This window comes from Molossus molossus, unplaced genomic scaffold (assembly GCF_014108415.1).
Source record: "Molossus molossus isolate mMolMol1 unplaced genomic scaffold, mMolMol1.p scaffold_m16_p_3, whole genome shotgun sequence".
In the NCBI taxonomy this organism is placed as follows: domain Eukaryota; kingdom Metazoa; phylum Chordata; class Mammalia; order Chiroptera; family Molossidae; genus Molossus; species Molossus molossus.
Window position 1 is genome coordinate 71,350,729 of NW_023425366.1, and position 21,138 is coordinate 71,371,866.

Below are 21,138 nucleotides of genomic sequence, written 5' to 3' on the forward strand. Positions count from 1 at the left end.
CTCATATGTACAATATCTAATGTGTTATTTTCAACACTATATTTCTAGATTAGGTTTGGGGATACACAAAGGCCAGAGACTGGGTATCTTTTTTTTCTTTTCCCCAAATCCGATTCGATGATGATGAACACATTTCTTGGTTTGGAAAATTAAGGTAGAAATTACAGGAAGGAAAAATTCTGCTAACAACATTGCAGTCTTTCCAGATGTATTTAAACTCTTTGTGCTTACTTCCTCATTAATAAAATAAGAATAGTTGTACCTAGCTGTTATGGTGATTATAAAGATTAAATAAACAGCACTCTAACTATTATGATTCTTCTTCTAATGGTCAAAGACTTCATCATCGACATTTACTTAACACATCGCAGTTTATCACAAAATGAATCACGCAGGAAATATAAATGTTTATGGGAAAAGTATCGATTATAAGTAGAGTTCCATGAGGATCATCACCAAAATGCATCTCCTACAGTATTAGTGTATAGTCCTCTCTTTGGGGTTTAGGGGCAGGTGATTTAGGGCAGCAAGATGTTCTAAAGCCCTCTTGGATGGCGGGTCAGGTGTCTTTATTAACAGCCAGTTCTGAAGCCGAAGTAAGGGTACCAGAAAACCATGAATGAACACCAGACTTCCAAATACCGCTCACATCCAACACAGCTCCACGCCAGCCAAGGTACTAAGCTATAAACGGGAGGTACTTACTTGTCTTCTAAAGTCATCAAAGAGCTTAGCCAGCCAGCAAATGATAACAATAAACAGCTAACCACCCATGAAACAAGAAATCAGAATTTGCTACTTGTATGCATGCTTAAGCTAGGAGAGATGCCAGTCAATGAGCTTAAAACAAGAAAAAGAGAGCAAGAGAGGAAAGAGAAAAGGCTGAAGCAACTGCGCGATGACATTTAGAATCTCCATTAAGACCCAGAGAAAGCGCCCAGTGCTTTACACAGGGGAGGGGAGCCATGACTCTGGGAAATGAGCTTCCTGCAATAAGCAGGACAATTAACCTAAAGTAGATTCTGGCTGCTAAGTGGGGTAGAAGTGCCTTTGTTTGTTCAAGCGAAGACTTCCCTGGTGTGCTCCTGCTGGGATTGCTCCAACAAATTTAAGTTGCCTGGGTTCCACAGCCCCAACCCCCTTCCCCTCAAACCTCACCCACCAAAAGGTTTCTAAAGGCCTCACTTAGGCTGTTCTGAGTGCCTGGCTGTATTGAGAGGACCAGAGAACTTATAGGAGTGTCTTGAAGAAGAGGCAACTTGATCATTTGGGGTGGGAAAGTAGGGGTGTGGGTCTTAGCCCCTCCAGATTCTGTGTTTAGCTCACAGTTCAATTATTTACTGAGAGTGAAGGGGAAAAAAATCATGTGTTTTAGCCCTTGATTAAAGAGGAGATAATGTTTTGTTAGAAAAGTCAGCTGCAGAGATTCAGTCTGAATGTGTCTGGGCTGCCGCTGAAAGGTTTTGATTTGGCTAATCACAGAGGTCCTTCTTGAATACTAACTAAGGAGTCCAAGCAGAACAAATTCATTCCTGATGAAGTCTTGCAGCCGACAACGTGGAATAATTTGAATCACAACCTGTAAAATTTGATCAGGATGAAATTAAACGACTCTCTCAAAGTGATTTGGCAAGTCTATTTTCACCAAGGCATTACAGTGAAGGTGGGTAGCCCATTAAGGGCATGTTCATCCGCCATCTCACTCTGTGTCCTGCTGCCAAAAGAAGTTCAGAGGATCACGCCATGGGAATGTTTGCTGGTCTGGGTCATACTTAAAGATGTGGTACAACACTCTCATCTTCTCTTCATTACCATTTATGTCTCTATCATTTTTAAAGGTGTTCTGACCTATTTAAGATCCATTTATGCTAGGGCCACCTCTAGCCCTAGAGGTGAAGATACTTTTACATTTATTGTCATGTGTATAAAATACAATTTCTTCCTATTTCTCCTATACTTCACATCTCACACAGCTTAAAGAGTACAAAGTACATGGAGAAAAAATTGAAAACTAACATGAAAACATCAACCCCAACCTTGAACTATAATGACTCCAACGTAGAAATTTTCTTTAAGTGGACTTGATGAAATACATTGAATACTTCACTTCTGTTCTCATAGCTTCCTGGTTGGGCAACATCAGTTTGGCTTTCTGAGGTCAGGGCAGGGTTAAGCTATAGAGCTGAAGAGAGGACAGAGGTTCCTCAAGTTCCAGTCTAGTAGCTGTGAATTCTGCCTTGAGTACCTTGGTAATAAAAGAGTTTCTTTTGCATTTGCAAGAATCTGTTGAAATCAGTATTAGAACATTTTACTACAAAAGGTAAAACATCTGAAAATATTTCTTTTTATGTTATGGTCTGCTTCTTTGTCTCTTAGATACAAGGCATGACGACGGAAGTTTTTGCAAATGTTATATAGTCCACAGCTAATCCAATTTTAGAGGATGTGAGCAGTGGCCAAGTAAAGGTTCGGAACTCAGCTGTTTGCAAAGGAAAAGAAGATGACAAAGATTTAAAAAGGAGAATCTAAGATACATATCATAACTAAAACTACTGAGATTCCGAGAAATGGGGTGAATGGGAGATTTAAGAAGACTATAAGAAGAACGTGATCAAAGAAAATTCAGTGTAAAAATTGCTGCATTTTTGCAACAGACATAATATTATATTCCATAATATTAATATCATAAAATTTGCTAAATGCCTGGTAACAAAGGAAATATCATTACAAGAGTCAGGGTTAAATTTCTTGACTTATAGCATGGAAAAGCTCCTCACTTGAAGTTACTTCACTAGTGGAATCACTTCCGTGTGTGTTCGCTGAGGAATGCTGGGGACGCTGTGGGCTAAGGTAGAAGCCAAGGGAACCGAAGCCTGAACGTTCTATTTACTTACAAGTGCATATGAGAATGGCCATGCTTGTCATTGAAAACATTCTCTAAATTTAAAGAGAATTTATTTATTTTTTAAACTAAATTTTGCTTTTCTAAAATACAGCAAAAATTCCCAGGGTAGAAGAAAGTCCACTTTTTTTTTTCTTCATTAGGCAACATCCATTCAGAGCTATGGATGGACAGGAGGAAATTAGGTCAATTTGTGGGGACATATTTCCTTTTCATATTCATACACTGGTAACTTTATTTTTTGCAGATGCAATGGCCTAGGTAATGAAGTACAGGCTTTTGCCTACCACCTGCCTGTAGCATAAATTATTTTTAAAAACTCCAGCTTGCATATTATCTTATACACACACACGTTTTGTATATGTGTATATATATAAACAAATCATGTACATATTACCATATATATTTGTGAAATATAAGTAAGACTCACACAAGAGATGCTGAATGAAGTGTTTTTTTGGAGTCATGTAGTACTAGAATACAAAAAAAAGAACTTTGTCTCCTCTATAGAATCCTATATCAGCATGATTTCAGGGAGAGAAGAGTGCTTTTAATGAGTTTGAAAGCAATTTTTTTGTATGTAGTTACACTTAACACATCACAGTTTTTAGTTGCTACAATTTATTTAAAAATAAATTGTGGAAAAATGCACTAAACATGAAAATCTTCTTTTAGGCAAATTGGAAAGCATTCTAAGTGCTAATCATATAAAATGATAGGTCCATTTTGTCTCTGAGTTCTTGGAGCAAACATGACACATCACTTGCTGTCTCCTTGTCCTTGGGATATCTAGCTGGAAATGGCGCTACTCATTTTGAAGTAATTCGGACAATGGAGAACATCTATAACTAATGGCATACATGTTTATGACATTCTCATTTACACATTGTCATGACAAAATTCACAAGAGAATATTTTGTTTTTCTGATATTCTCTTGTTGAACCCAGAGTTAAAGAAATATTGATTACTAGAAAGATCTGGATTCTTGGGGGGGAAAGTCAGTAAATATTTTCAGAAATAAACACAGACTTTGCAAATTCCTGCCAAACTGACTTTAGCCTACATACTGCCTTCAGTGGTGATAACATTGCCTATCTCATGGGGTATAACTCTTCTCTTTGGCGTCTCTGTGGTGCTCATAATGGTTCACAGACCCCTTCTTAGAATTCTTCAGTTCCTGTGAAGTTGTAGTTAGTTTTTCTCCCACTGACATGCCTTCTTCATTTCCTGTTTTAAGTCCCCTTCCCCCTACTGCTATCCACGTGGGGCCCTTTGCCAAGTTTCTGTTCCCTTTCGCTGCTTTGTCCTTCATACTTTTTTTTAAAATCCTCACCCAAGGACACTTTTGCATTTATCTTCAAATAGAGCGGGAAGGAGAGAGGGAGGAAGAGAGAGGGAGAAACATCAGTGTGAGAGAGACACATTGAGTGGCCGCCACCCACATGACCCCAACCCGGGCCGGGGACAAACTGGAACCAAGGTACATACCCTTAGCAGGAACTGAACCCGCGACTCTCTGGTCCTCAGGCTGACACTCTAACTGCTGAGCCAAACTGGCCAGGGCTGTCCTTTATATTTTTTATATACTCCTATGGCTTCATGTTGTATTGCTAAGTTGAAAATTTCTTTCTTTCTTTCTTTTTTGTTGTGGTACATGCCCCTAGCAGGAACCAAACCTGGGACTCTCTGGTCCACAGGCCAACGCTCAACTGCTGAGCCAAACTGGCCAGGGCTAAGTTGAAAATTTCTTAATCTATTTCTTTAGCAGCAGACCACAGGCTCTATTAGTGCACTGAAGGGATTTGTTTGCCCACACACACATCAAAACCCAATAAAACATGAACAGAAGTTTGCAGCCAAGGAAGTAAAGATTTATTAAGGACATGGTGCCATTCCTGGAGCACAGGCAGCTCACAATCAAAGACCTGGCTCCCCGGTGGCTTCTAAGGGATGGATTATGTAAGGAAGAAATCATTAGTCTTGGTGACTAATGGATTTTGGGTTGTGGCCTTTACTGATTGGTTGTTGCTAGGGCAGTGGGTAATGGATTATTGCATCTGGTCCTGACATCAGCCATGAAGTTGCTCTGTCCAATTTTGCAACAATTTGTTCTGTGGGATCATTCTGCTTTGCTAGGTCCAGAGTTAAAACAAACCGGGAGCCAAGATATTATGTTTAACTGTCTAAATAATCAATAGACCCAGGACCATGCTCCTAAGACTACCAGTTATTGACCAGTGTCATTGTCTGAGGGCTTAACGATTAAGCAAGGCGGAGGGAAGTGGGCAAGTTAGGGTGCTAAGTGAGGCCAATTTGAGGCAAAGGGAAAACTTAATAAATAAAAGGCCAGATTAAAGAAAATATGGTTTCTGTGCAATTATATCTCCATATATATACCTCCTATGTAATTTTTCTGACTTCCAACTCTTTCTAATCATTTGGGCTTGAGCAATATCTCTTCCTTGATGCATTTGCTTTTAGAATCTTCTTTTAATACAAATCACCTCTCTAATCAAAACCTGTAGGCTCCAGATCAATACATTCAATATAGTCAACTCACACCTTAATAGATTTATGTTAATTAAAAAAAACCTATAGCAATTTAATTTATCATACACAAAGTTCTTAATTTACCACTCTTCTGATCTGCCTTTTTCTGATGTTCTTTGCCTCAATGAATTGTACCACTCTCCATCTTGTTTCAGAAACCCAAAACTTGGAAATTATCTTTGACTTATCCTCATATGTAATTAGCCCAATTGCCACTGTTAATTTAATCAAAGGTGCCATTGTCTTCCCCTCCAGCATAGCCTCCTAACTATTTTCTCCACATAAGCACAATTTCTTCTATACTCTGTTTTCTTAACTGAAACTAAAATCAACCCTCATTTCCATTTTTTTTTTATTTTACTCATTCATAAAATCTCAGCTTAAAATTCTCTTCTTTTTAAACATTTTTTCATGACGCCTAACAACCCTCAAAGTTTGTTTTGAAATGGCCATATAAAGGCAAGCTATGTGCTTTGGTTATACCCATTTCACAAATGGGAAATCTAAAGCTTAAAGAAAGAAATGGTATACCCAAAGCCACCTAACTAACAAAATAGGACTAGAAACATGGTTTATGTGACTGAAAATGTATCTTTGTCTGCAATACCACATCTCTCAATGTTCATTTTTTTCTGTGTTACTAAAATGACATTACTCTTGTGCTTTCATTCATTCATACTCCCATCTGGAGTAGAAGGTCCCTGAAGAGAGGAACCATTGCTGCTTCATTCACTTAACAAATGCTTTCACTGACAACATGAGGACCTAGGAATACAGTGTGACATGTCAGATTCAAGAAATAAATGCATGTTGCCAGCATAAAACATCTGTTTCAGAAGACCTTAATAGTTATTGACAAATAATAAATAGGCTCTATGTTTATTTTAACACTGTTAATAGTCTTTATAAGATATAGGATTTCCTAGGATTTATTGAAATCTTGGAAGAATAACTTATAGTTGTCTATGATATAATTCGGGTTTTGGAAGATGTAAACATATTTCTTCAAAGAATATCCCTAAAAAATACCCAAAGTTTCAATTTTTATATACCTTTTAAAATATTAAATAGACTTCAAAATAGATGATGTGTTTAAAAGTATGTATTATAGAAATTCCCAGACTAGGTTCAGAATGATTAAGTAAAAATATGCTAATATTTGTGAGATAATAGGTGTAACTATCCTGGGATTAATAGAAGGTAGGTAGTGGGTTCAGTGGCTCAAATGTTCAGTAAAAACCACAACTGTTAAACTTGGGGAAAATATGAAGGTATTATTTGGCCCAGTAGATATTATAAATGACCTAAACTCCTCCTCCTTAACCCATTGCTCATGGGCAGCTGGGACAGAACAGACTGGGTTCATCTAGGCACTAGTCTAAAGCAGGACATAAGTTAGTCCACAGTAGTTGATATATCTGGAACTGTGAATCTGTCTAGGAAGTTCAGCATATCCTCTATGACCAACAATCCATGCTTCAAAAGTAAATAGTCCAAAAAAAAACCAAAAGTAGTTGGTATATCCTGAGCAGTTATGACTGTGTTGTCAGTCTGTTATAATGGGTAACCTGTTCAGAGTGAGTCATGTGCATGGATGTTTAATGTGTTTAGATTGGCCAGTGTCTTTGGGAGATATGCTTGCCTGAAGGTGTCAGCAATTCTAGTTTGGCCAATTGTTATCTATGCCTTTGTGTTTCTTTTACACTTTATTTTGTTGATAGGGGAGGAGTGGCTCAAAGGAGGCCATTTACTGATTGAAAAAGAGTGTCAAGATGAAGGGGAGAGAAAGTGGACTCTTTGACACCTATTTGGAAGCTGGCTTCAGCCACATAAGCAATATCCCTCAGATATGGCCACTCTGTAGAGAATTTGCTCAACAATCATGGTAAAGGCACCTGCACCTTTTCAGTCTGCCTTGATTCCAAATCATCTGAAGGTGGGAGTGGGAAGTGAGGGTCACCTCAGGCATCAGGACCCAGTCTGGGCTTCTGGTGACCTCTTTACCAGGTTCCTTTTCATCATCATCTATGATCTTTTGCAGACTCTAACCTCCTTACAGTCATTTCTCTATGTGAATGGTGACCTCTTACTGTTGCAACCCCAACTACTGTGTTTTCTTGTGTCTGGGCTACTTTGTAAATGAAGCCTGTAAAGTGAGCACAGATAATTCATGAGCTAGTGTGACTTAGGAGTCAAATTTCTGGTTTTATTCTCCATTCATGTAGCTTTAGATGTCTCATCAGTAAAATGAGAAGATATTAATACTAAAGACTGAATTTACTACATGAAGCCATTTAGCAGTATACATGGTACAGAGTAGGCTTTTAGTAACTGAAAAGAACTTATCTTTTTATTTTCTTAAAAATAACTTAGAGATGATTTGAAAGTTTTATTTGGGTATTGTTTATATACAAAAAAGTGGGATTTGTGTTAATTTCCTAGAAGTTTGTAATGTATCATAGGAGAAGATGAAAACTGTTACAAGGAAAGTGATATTTAGACTGAGTTTTGAGTGATGAGCAAGAGTCTGTCAAATTGAAGGGATGGGAGAAGCAGAGCACAGAAAGAAACTAAATAGTATGTGGAAGTAAGGGTGAATTTGGCTCTCTTTAGAATTAATCTTAGAAACATATGCATGCATTTCTGAGAGAGAGAGCAAACTTAGTTGGGAAAAGGACTTGGGTCAGATAATGGAAGATTTTACAATATAGGTTAAGGAGTTCTGAATTTTGTCCAAAAGTTGATTGTGTTAAGGGTGGATAAAATCAGCTTTGCTTGAATTTGCCTCTGTGTGAGAATGGAGTGGTAGGTCAGGGAGACCAGCTCAAAGGACCCAGTAGTTGTCCAGGTAAAAAACTATAGTCTCTCAGACTATAATAATGTCAAAGAATTGAGGGGAATCTGTGTATTCACAAGATATGTAGAGTTATAATAAGTGGCATTTGATCACTTGTAGGGACTGAAGAAAATAGATAACTGTATTTTGGCCATAATAACCAGGTTGATGATGATATCACTTGTGAAAATAGAAAACATCAGAAGAAAACATGCAGCAATGGGGGGGAAATGTTTAGCTTTAGCATGTTACACTTGCGAGTGAGCAATTGTCTATCTGAGTCTGGAGGTGAGGAGACAGGTCTGGGCTGAAAGACCAGCTCAAAGATGTTGTTAAAAGATGTCCCTGAAGCTGTGGGAACAGAGGAGACAGTGGGAGAAGAGACGAGGATTGCAGTTCATCTGTATTTACTTCCTTGCACAGTACACCCTGCATGTGGTTGATATTCAATGAGTTCAAACTTGATTAAGATTTGATAAAAAAAATTAAACCTTCTCATTTTAAGGGTCTTCTTAGTACAAAGATAGACACTTGCATATTGATATTTTTAAAGTTTGCTTCTTCTCATTTTATTTGGTTTGTCCCAACCATTAGCAGTTATCTGGCGATGGCCTGGCTTCCTGCCTTGGGACACTGAGGCTCTTTCCCTGTGTCTGGGCCACAAGATCCTGGCAACGGGTACTTCTAATAGGCTTATTATGTAAACCTTACTAAGACCTTACTGAATAAATAAATACCTAGGAAAGTTTTTTTGTTTTGGGGGGTGCTAAAATGACTGTAGAAAACAAAGGAAGTAATTCAACATTTTTAGAAAACAAAGGAAAATTAAATTGTATAAGACAGAAATGGCAAGGTAAATAGGTTCTGTACACCTGAAACAAAATGTTGTTTTGCCTTTCAAGCTATCCATAGATTAGAGATATTGATCCCATTATCGTAACAACAAATATTTATTTAGTTGGAATCCAGTGCTTGCTTGCACACCAATTTTAACCATAATTCGTATTACCTAATATATTAACATTCTTTTAAAATGTTAGAAGAAAGTAGTATTTAACTGCTGCCATGTTAATATGTCACTCCTGGAAGTGTGTGGCCTGTTGATTATCCCATTAGAATCACGTCCATCCCATGTGATGTGTCCTGCCTGACCTTCTATACAGCAGAAGTCCTCCTTCAAAAAAATTCTGTCCCTGGAGCAAGGCTACACAGTGTGCACAGAGACTCATCATCTATTAAAGGTGGTTTTTCTCACTGAATCACCAATTTGGATTCAGAATCTCAGACTCTCAGGTGTCGCTTTGAAAGAATAGGCGACATTCTGCCTATGACAGTGTTTTCATCCAATGAAGTCCTTGGGCATATTAGTCACTTCACATGAAGAGACTGAGACTAGAAGTCAGTTACCTTTTTCTGTCTTCTCAGAAATTAACAAAAAAAGAGTCAGATTTTGAATTTTCTAACTTGACTGAGCAGTATTTCACCTGGCTGCAAAACTACCATATGCTACACACTTTCCAATTGCCTTTCGACTTGCTAAATGCATTTACAGACTGAGAATAAGCAGTAGAAAAATGTAGTGGATGACATGAAGTCTTTTTCAAATTGCCCCTTTTATTATTGTGTTATTAAAAAAAAAAAAAAAAAGCAGGCTCCAAAGAGATTGAGGTAGCTTTATCTTTTAATGAGAATCGCCAGGAGGTTTGAAGTCAAATATTCTTACCTTTTTCTGGTGTCTCCAGTGCTGGACTTGTTGGCAGAGCTGACCTTGCAGTGTGGTCCTAGGGGGAGCTACAATGCTATTATGGACGGACATCCTTCAGAAGGGACTTTTAAAAGAGACAATGAAGCCAGCAGGTCTCCTTTTAGTTTCCATTGTCCAGGGTTGTACATGTCAGCTTTTCTGGAAAGCAAAAGGCAGAAAATTTCAGTGGCATCACAAGAGTAAGTTCTTGGGACACTGTTAGGAAGCTGGCCTCAGGCCATCTGCAGCACTTACAGGCTTCAGTGCTCACCAGGACTGCAGGTTGCAGGCGGGGTGGGTGTACACCACCGGGTCCTTTCATAGGTTCCCACCGACGGTGCTGCACAGAGTTGCCATGGAGTAAGGAACTGCCCAGCCTCCCCCACACAGCGATGAAATGCCTCTTCCTGCTGTCATCACAGCCTCAGGACACCTGCAGTGGCCTCTCAGAAACCTGTTTGGTATGAGAGCGACTTCATCAGTCGTTCGTCTTAATGTATCATCTTATATAAACCATTGGGGAAATAATTTCACACTTCTTTTTGTTTTTAGTTCTTTTCTGCCTGAATGCCAAAATTTGTAATAGAGAAGAGGTTGGTGTTGGGGGGACTGAAGGGAGAGGTAAGAAGGAAAAGTAGACAAGGGAATGGCATTTAAAGAAATATTGTTGTCCGTCAGAATTTCAACAAATATTTGTGAAAAGATCACACTGGGGAAATACAGTAATGAGAATTTAATGTCAGAATAATTGTAATTTTATGCCCAAGTACATTCAACATGACAAATAATTCTCTTAATCTTAATTAGGAATAGGTGGGGGCATTTTAATTTTATTCCACAAACTGCATAGCTCCTGAAACCAACTGCCTCCAAGAGCAATAGATAATAGAAAAACATGATTGAATCAGATGTTCTAGAGAACATAGAAAATCCATTGCTCTGATTTCTTAACTCCCCGAACTGGAGCAGCTTCTCAGTCTAGCTGGTAGCGATTAAAATGGCATATATCTATGTATGCAGATAGAAGGTTTTCCTTTCATGTATATTGTACAATGATCTTACTATAAATGAATTCTATGTACAAATGGCAATCAAGGTTCAAGAACTGATGTTGATACTTTTTCATTTATTACTCCTGACTAAATTCTCAATGAAATTGGGTGCAGCTTAACGTTTTAAGAATTTCTGTAAATTGGTGAAGCAAATATATCTTTATATCAATATGCTTGTCTGACACTTACTTATTTAGTAAAAATATCACCTTTCCCTTCTCCTGCCCTCCTTTGTAATAATCCACAGAGCCACTTAGCATTCAGCCAAAGATGGCTGAATCAGCTTGATTAAATTTTAACTCTTTTCCACTCATCTGAAACTGGCAGCCCCCTCCCCTCAGAACCTACTGAAGCCTTTTTGAAATTAAGCATTATCCAAAGAGAAACAGCGTTCTTAAAAAAGAATAAAAAACAACTTTTTCTTTTCTCCTCATACTTAATTTTTCCCTGTTCTAAGACACACTCTAGCTTCAATTCATTAGTGCTGTGAAAATTATATTCATAGCTGGATCTAGTTGTAAAAACTATTTTTATCCATATAACTTGAAAACATATGAAGATAGTTTCATAATGGACACATGAATTCCAGAATAATAAAATGAAAACTAGAAAAGGAACATGGCCAAACTGGTCAGGGTGGGCACAGGTTTTTGTTCAGTGTAAGCTGGTGTGAAATGCAACATACTCTCCCAGACTGAGAAGCATGGCTATGTTCACCCTTCATAGAAGGCCTATTGCAAAAGTGGGAAGACCCAATGTCTTAGATATACTTACAGGAGCATGTCTGACACTGTGAACGAAGAAAAACTAAGTAGTGCTAAGGGAAACAAACTTTATTGTCTTGTTTGCATATTGAAATTGTATAACAAAGATCAAAAAGTCTACATTACTATTTGTTGTTTTGTTTTAAATGATGATTCTGATAAGCCAAATTGACTTATTTGACAAAGAGGAGGCATTTTATTACCCATTTTAAAAGAGTAAACAGTGAATGAATGATAGCCCTGAAAATAATTTATGATTATGGTTTGAGAAATTTATGAAAATGTTAAAGGTGAGCTTCACATTTTTAAATTTACAAGTTAAATTTTTTTATATCAATACTTAATGTTACACTGAATTCCAATGTACAAAATTGAATTAAACGTATGATATTTTCTCATTTTAATATTTTCATTGGCATCAAAATAATAAACTTTGAATATCATGATAACCTTGACATTTCAAATAGTTTTTAAATGTTTCTTTCCCTCAAAAACTATATTTTGAGCACTATAATGTGTTAGACACAATTTTAAACGTTGAGAATAGATGACTGAGTAATGGAAACAAGACTCTGCCTTCCCAAAGCTAACTTTATAGTAAAGGGAAGGTAAACAATAAGTAAAATATGTAAATATCACATAGTGATGAGCATTTGAGGGGAAAATAAAGTAGGAAAGAGATGAGCATTAGGAAAGGCCCACTTCTTAGTGACATTTGGAAAAAGAACAGAAGACGAAGAAAAAGCAAGCCATGAAAATATCCAAGAGTAGAGATAGCACTAGGAAGAGGGTACACCAATGCAAAGGCTTCGAGGTATGCATGAATATATGTCAGAAGAACAGCAAGGAGACCGGTGTGGCTGGAGTGGGGTGAAAGATGGCAATTGTTGTTTGTGAGTGGTTCAGTGTTGCAGATCACGTAGGGCCACTGTTATGACTGACTATATCTGAGTGAGATAAGAAGGTTAGGACTTTCACACCCCATATTTTTACTACTTGGATATATAAATTTTTTTTTAGCATCAGGAGTTATTTGACAGTTACTCTTTTCAAGCATGAATTCAAAAGAAGGCTAATCCCCATGGCCTCAGCTTTCTCCCTGAGTCAGGAAGGAGGGTTTTATTGTATTTTGTCATATAACTATTCATACTGTCAAACTGATGGCAGCATGAACATTTGAAGAAGGACACTGGAATTAAAGCAACGTAGATAAGGTCTAGATTGAACACAGATAGACTTCAAAATGAGGGCCATAATAAGAGACAAAGAAGGTCACTACTAATATTAAAAGGATCAATTCAACAAGAAAATATAACCCTGGTAAACATATATGCTCCAAATACAGGAGCACCAAATATATTTAAAAACTTTTGGAGGACTTTAAGGAAAAGATCAATAGCAATACAATCATAGTGGGAGACTTGAACACCCCATTGACATCACTGAATAGATCTTCTAGCCAAAAAATTAGCAAGGACACAGAGTCCTTAAATGACGAACTAGATAAGTTCGACTTAATTGATATCTACAGAACATTTCACCACAAAACTGCAGAATATACATTCTTCTCAAGTGCACATGGGACATTCTTGAAGATAGATCACATGTTGGGACACAAAGTAAGTCTCTACAATTCAAGAATATTAAAATCATGTCAAGTATCTTCTCAGATCACAATGCCATGAAACTAGAAATCAATTACAACAATAACACGCAAAAATATTCAAACACATGGAGACTAAATAGCATGGTATTAAACAATGAATAGGTTACCAAGGAGATCAAGGCAGAAATTAAAAACTTCCTGGAAACCAATGAAAATGAACACACAACAACACAAAATCAATGGGACATAGCAAAAGCAGTCCTGAGAGTGAGGCTCATAACACTACAGGACTACCTCAATAAACAAGAAGATTTTCTAATTGACTTTCTGACCCTACAACTTAAAGAACTATAAAGTAAACAAAGAGAAAAACACAGAGCAAGAAGAAGGGATGAAATAGTAAAGGTCAGAGAAAAAAATAAATGACATAGGGACTAAAAAAACAATTCAAAAGATCAGTGAAAAAAAATGTGGTTCTTTGAAAAGGTAAACAAGATTGAGGGACCCTTATCTATACTCACCAAGAAACAAAGAGAAATAAACAAAATCAGAAACAAAATACAGAAATACAAATGATTGTTAATAAATACTATGAACAATTATACAAATTGGACAATCTAGGCAAAATGTACAAATTTCTAGAAGTGCACAGTCTCCCAAAACTGACCCAAGAAGAGATAGAAAACTTGAACAACCAATAACAACTAAGGAAATTGAAGATGTAATTAAGAAACTCCAGCCCTGGCTGGTTTGGCTCAGTGGTTGGAGCATTGGCCTGCTGACCAGAGAGTCTCGGGTTCAGTTCCTGTTAGGGCCATGCACCAAAAAAAAAAAAAAAAAAAGAGAGAAAGAAAACTTTGAGCAAATAAAAACCCAGGCCTGGACAGCATCACAGGGGAGTTTAACCGAACATTCAAAGATCTAACACCCATTCTACGCCCACTATTCCAAAAAATCCAAGAAGAGGGAGGACTTCTAAACTCATTTTATGAGGCCAACATAATTCCAATTCCAAACCAGATAAAGACACTACAAAAAAAGAAAACTATAGGCCAATGTCCCTGATGAACACACACACCAAAATTCGTAACAAAATATTAGTAAATTGGATCCAGCAATGCATCAAAAAAATTATTCATCATGACCAAGTGGGATTTACCCCAGGGATGCAATTGATATTCACAAATCAATAAATGTGATATACCACATAAGCAAAATGAAAGATAAAAAACCATATGATCATATCAATATGCTGAAAAAGCATTTGACAATATCCAGCACCCACTTCTGATGAAAATGCTCAGCAATATGGGAATAAAGGGGTCATATCTAGACATAATAAAGGTCATATATGAAAAACCCACAGTCAACATCATACTCAATAGGCAAAAACTAAAAACATTTCTTTTAACAACAGGAACAAGACAGGGATGTCCACTTTAACCACTCTTATTTTACATAGTACTGGAAGTCTTAACCATAGCAATTAGACATGAAGAAAATATAAAAGGGATCTAAATTGGAAAGGAGGAAGTGAAACTGTCATTATACTATACATAGAAAACCCTAAAGACTCCATCAAAATCTATTAGATTTAATAAATGAACTTGGCAAAGTAGCAGGATACAAGAAATTGATGACATTCTTTTTTTTTTTTTTATCCTCACCCGAGGACATTTTTCCATTTTTTTTGCACAGATAGAGTGGGAGGGAGAGAGAGGAAGAGAGAGGGAGAGAGAAACATCGACGTGAAAGAGACACATTGAGTGGCTGCCACCCGCACGACCAACCAGGGCTGGGGACAAACTGCAACCGAGGTACATGCCCTTAGCGGGAACCGAACCTGGGTCTCTCCAGACCACAGGCGGATGCTCTAACCGCTGAGCCAAACCGGCCAGGGCTGATGACATTCTTATACACCAATGATGAACTCACAGAAAGAGAAACTGGAAAAAAAATTAAGATACCTAGGAATAAACTTAACCAAAGAACTAAAGGACCTGTTCACAGAAAACTACAGGTCACTGAAAAAAGAAATAAAATAAGATATAAAAAAAATGGAAGCATATGCCTTGTTCATAGATTGGAAGGATTAACATTATTAAAATGTCCATAACCCAAAGCAATCTATAGATTCAATGCAATCCTCATAAAAATACCAATGACATATTTCACAGAACTAGAACAAATCTGGCAAAAGTTCATATGGAACCAAAAAGGACCCCGAATAACCACAACAATCTTGAAAAAAAAAAAAAAAAAAGTAGGAAGAATCACAATACCGGATATCAGGTTATACTACAAAGCCATGGTAATCAAAAAAGCCTGGTATTGGCACAAGAAGATGGCATATAGATCAATGGAACAGAACAGAGAACCCAGAAATTGACCCAAGTCATTATGCTCAATTAATATTTGACAAAAGTGGCAAGAGCATACAGTGGAGAAAAGACAGCCTCTTCAATAAATGGTGTTGGGAAAATTGGACAGCTACATGCAAAAAACAAAACAAAACAAAACATGAAACTAGACCACCATACACAGAAATGAACTCAAAATGAGTAACAGACTTAAATGTGACTCATGAATCCATAAAAATCCTAGAAGAAAAAATGGAGGCAACAAAATTCCAGGCATCACACCCAGCAGAATTTTCACTGATACAATGCATAAGGCAAGAGAAACAAAGGGAAAAATGAACACATGGGACTACATCAAACTCAAAAGCTTCTGCACAGCAAAAGAAACAAGCATCAAAATGAAAAGTGATCCCACTATATGGGAGAGCATAACTGCCAATGATACATTAGATAAGGGGTTAATTTCCAAAATATATAGAGTACTCACACAACTCAACAAAGGAAGACAAAGAATCCAATTAAAAAATGGGCAGAGGACCTCAATAGATATCTCTTCAAACAAGACATACAAATGGCCAAGAGACATATGAAGAAATCCTCAATGTCACTAATTATCAGAGAGATGCAAATTAAAACAACTATGAGGTATCACCTCACACCTGCCAGAATGGCTGCCATCAACAAATCATCAAACAACAAGTGTTGGCGAGGGTGTGGAGAAAAGTGACTCTAGTACACTGCTGGTAGGAATGCAGACTAGTGTAGCCACTATGGAAAACAATATGGTGCTTCCTCAAAAAATAAAAAAAATGAACTGCCATTTGACCCAGTGATCCCACTTCTAAACATATACCCTATGAAGCCTGAAACACCAATCAGAAAGAATATATGTGCCCTTATGTTCATAGCAGTAATATTTACAATTGCTAAGATGTGGAAACAGCCCAAGTGTCCATCAATAGATGAGTGGATAAAAAAGCTGTGGTACACATTCACAGTGGAATACTATGCAGCTGTAAGAAAGAACAATTTCTTATCCTTTGAGACTGCATGGAGGGACCTGGAGAGTATTATACTAAGCAAAGTAAGTCAGTCAGAGAAACACAATTATCACATGATCTCACTTATTTGTGGAATATAATGAACAAAATAAGCTGATGAACAAAATAGACTCAGAGACATAGAAGTAGGGTACAGACTGACAAACCTCAGAAGAGGGGGACAAAAGGTGGGAAGGGAAGAGATAAAACACAGAACTTATATGCATGTATATGTAACCATGGACATACACAACAATGCTGGCAGCAGGGGGTAGTGGAGTAGGGGCGGGATTAGGACTAGCGTGTCAATGGGAGGAAAAGGAGAAACATGTGTAACAAAAATAAAAAATAAATTAAAAACCCGACAGTAATGATGACAGAAATAGACAATTCAGTTCAGCAATTAAAAATAAATAAATAAATAGGACACAGAAAACCTAGATGCATTTCTCATCCTGAGTATCTACAGATGGGCCCTCCAGTGATGTAGGCTGATCACAAGGGTGAGGTAAAGAAGAGGGTGGAAACTATGTGTCTGTTTCCAGACCTTCTTCCCCGAGACAGAATCAGGGCTGAACACCTGGTATCTGATTCTTCAGGAAGGCCTGGAGACCAAAGAAAGGGAGCAGTTGCTTGGCAGTGACAATTTAGAACTTGGAGACCAGCACTTCCTGCCCACTGAGCCCTGCAGGTCTGGATTTTAGAACAAGGCTTTGCCATGCATGAACCCTTGTGTCTTGGCACAGCTACTAAGTCAATATGGAATCAGTATTCTCTCTAAAATGAGCCCTGAGCACCACCCCTTCAGATGAAATGCTATCCATTCTGCATCATTGGCAGTGGTTTCTATTTTTTTTTTAACTCATAATGGCAAATAAAGGAGCTTAGATGTAAACCCATGATGAAACATTTTCTGACTTTTCACACAAAGGACACAATGTTTGTGAGTGTGGCCAATGCTAGATTACTCAATAGGATGACAATCAGCCTGATGAGGACACAATTGTGTGTGTGTGTGTGTTTTTTTTTTTTGTTTTTTTTTTTAAGAATGTATCTTGAGAATATCATGCTAAGGGAAGTAAATCATATGAAAAATATATATATATATAAACCTATCTTGGAGAATTATTTTACTTCTTACAATTTTTTTACCAAACAATAGTTCTTCTATTTTTAATTATATATGAAAGAACACTAAATTTTTAGGGTTAAGTTCTCTAAAGAATTTACTTCTTGCCTCATTACAGTTAACTTATGTCCCTCTTTCAAGCTGAAAAGATGTTTATTGTGGATAGCAAAATATTATCATATAATACTTATCAACCAGGTATTTTGAGATCCTGCTGATAAAATTTTGTGTTGCAGCAATTTGTGGTGAAGAACAAGCTAGCGCTACATGAATGATAGTTCAGCAACTTCTCTCGAGAATACAAATGTGACAGAAAAGATATGTTCAATATTAATTAATGGTTAATAATTAATTCATGTTCATATTAATAGTATACTTACAATTTATTGAGTGTTAAATCCTACAGTGAGAAGATAATTTCAAACTTTAAGCATTTTCACCATTAATTACCATCTTTTTGTAAAATAAAATACATTCTCAATTATAAGATTATTATTTTAGGTAAAATTAAAACAAAACAAAAATCTATAAACACTGCCAATGCTAAACAGCACTCTGACTTTAGAGATGTTAGAATATTAAAATATGTGTGCCTTAGGATCAATGAGACATCATAAAATTAAATAATTAATTCAACTTAAAGTAGCATGACCCTACTATGTACCAGGTACTGTAAGGGGCACTGTAGCTATTTTTTTTTTCTTTCTTGATTTTAGAAAGAATGGAAGGGAGAAAAAGAGGAGAAACATCAATGAGAGACAACATCGATTGACCACCTCCTGCATGTCCCCCACTGGGGATAGGGCCCATGACCTGGGCATGTGCCCCAACAGGGAATCAAACTGGCAACATCTTGGTGCATGGGTCGATGCTCAACCACTGAGCCACACCGGCTGGGTGAAGCACCGTAGTTATAACAGATAGAACTGATACATACAATCTCTGTCCCTAAAGCTCTGAACAGTTTTGCAAAGTAAGATAGAAAATTAGATAATAATAATAATAAAGTTGGACAGTGCTTTGATATGAAAAATATAGTTTGATGTTTGAGATGATAATAAATAGATGCTAGCCAGATAGTGTGTAATGAGAGTCAGGAATGGTGTTCTAGCTAAAAGGTTTAGACCAGAAAGAAAAGAAATGGAGGAGTGCTGAAAAAATGTAGCATGGCCAGAACATACTGCTTGGCCCCTAAAGTTTAAAAACTAAGAAATGCAATTAATGGAACAAGAAGATATAAGTTTCTGATGAGGGTTGATAAGAAAACAGTAATGAATAATGACATTTGGATCTATAATAGCTATCATTTAATACAGTCAGAGTCCAAGTCACCCTGAGTACATCTTGTTCTTGAGATAATCAGTTTTTTGTTTTTTGTTGTTTTTTTTTTGCAGTAAAGGGAATAAAATGCTTGTGGTAGGAACATGTTTATCTGAAAGATCAACCTATAATTAACAGAATTTTTGACTTGAGACATACAGGTGTGCACATGAAGCACATCTTGACACATGCAGAGAACCTCCGGCTTTGCATCTGGAAAGCTGGAGGCCCAATGTTGTCTAAAATTATGTTTTCATCTGAGTATTCCAACAGATATGATTTTAAAATTTACATTTGTACAACAGAATCCTAAGTTGTAGTAAAAATGAATCAAGCAGTGCTACATGCATCGGCATCAACATAGCCCATAAACACCATGCTAAGAGAAAACTCCAGTGGTAAAATGATACTTAAAATATGAGACCCCTTTTACTGAGCTTAAGCCATGCATAATAAAGTATATATTATTTAATGATATAAACTTGTGGTGAAATTACCATGGAAAATCAAGTGTTCTATATTATAGTTTGCTATGAATATATGTTAGTTTTCTGTAATTTATTTGTAATGAGAAAGTGGTTCCTTTGCCACTTTTCTAATACCTTCAGTCCACAGTGCATCAAAAATTCTTCTCACTGTTAACATTATTTTCAATCAATGACCACATCTTAGCATGTCTAAGTGTCAGATCTAAGTGTCAGACTCACAAAGGTATTATTCTTTCCAGTTAACAAATAATTTTAAAATCTAATTTCACAGCAAATAAGTGAGGGAGCCAGGACTAGACCAAACCTTTTTGTCTGTAGCCCCGGGCTCCTTCTTGAATAGACATAACCTGACTATTGACTGTGAATGTCTTTCCATAATTTATCAAAGGAGAAATGTCTTGAGCTGCACTGTCCAAGTCAATAGTCATTAGCTTTATGTTGCTATTGAACACTTTAAAAGTAGTTTAGGACAATCTAAAAATTCAGTATTTTAGGAGTAGTCAACCTATGTGTCCCTGATTTTTTTTCCCAATCAAGGCTCTGATTTTGGTAAAATAAGCTTCCTTGGTTGAGAGTTTCACTTTCTTTGAAGCTTGACTATTCAAATCATTAAGGTTTTGGCTTGGTGCTTAGGTTGCTCTGTCTCCCCATTTCAGAGGGAAAATGTATCTGTGTGAGCTCTCATGTTGCCTTTGTCTTTATCTTTAATATTGCTTTTCTTTTATAATTTAATTTTAATTTTTAAAAATTACGGTTGAGTCCGGCTGGTGTAGCTCAGTGGTTGAGCGTTGACCCGTGCACCAAGAGGCTGCTGGTTTGATTTCCAGTCAGGACACTGAGGAATGCTCAGATTGTGGGCCCAATCCCCAGTAGGGGGCATGCAGGAGGCCGCCAAACGATGTTCTCTCTCATCGATGTTTCTATCTCTCTCTCTCTCCTTCTCACTGACAGAATATAGAAATATTATAATAGTATTAACTATATTCCCTATCCTGTACTTTACATCTCTGTGACTATATTGTAACTACCAATTTGTACTTCATAATCTCTTAATCTTTTCACCCAGCTCCCCAGCCTCTCTCTCACCTGACAACCATCAGTTCATTCGATGTATCATATCGCTTTTTAATTGCCTGTTAATTAACAAGTTTTTCAGTATATATTTTTAGGATATCAGTTATGGTGCTTAACAATTGCCTTTTAATCCAATTGTTCTTAAAATTACTACTTCTCCTATACCTGTTATATGGCACCAATACACCATCTGAATTCACTGAGTAGCAACGGGGCCTGAGTCAGTCTTAGGTACATACAGCAGTTACACAAATACATGGTTTGAATTCCAT

At 37.0% G+C, this 21,138-nt stretch overlaps 1 protein-coding gene across 2 annotated transcripts in view; it reads right to left on the reverse strand.

Moving 5' to 3' along the window:
• Positions 1 to 21,138, reverse strand: part of ST8SIA4 (ST8 alpha-N-acetyl-neuraminide alpha-2,8-sialyltransferase 4) — a 119,620-nt gene that overhangs the window by 3,105 nt on the left and 95,377 nt on the right. The window contains exons 5-6 of one of the 2 annotated variants that reach the window (XR_004961825.1): positions 10,305 to 10,487; positions 10,013 to 10,192 (exon numbers count right to left, since the gene is read on the reverse strand). The gene's annotated coding sequence lies outside the window, so the exon portion shown is untranslated. Of the gene's footprint in view, positions 1 to 10,012; positions 10,193 to 10,288; positions 10,488 to 21,138 lie in introns of both variants that reach the window. The other variant, XR_004961824.1, reaches the window with a different exon arrangement.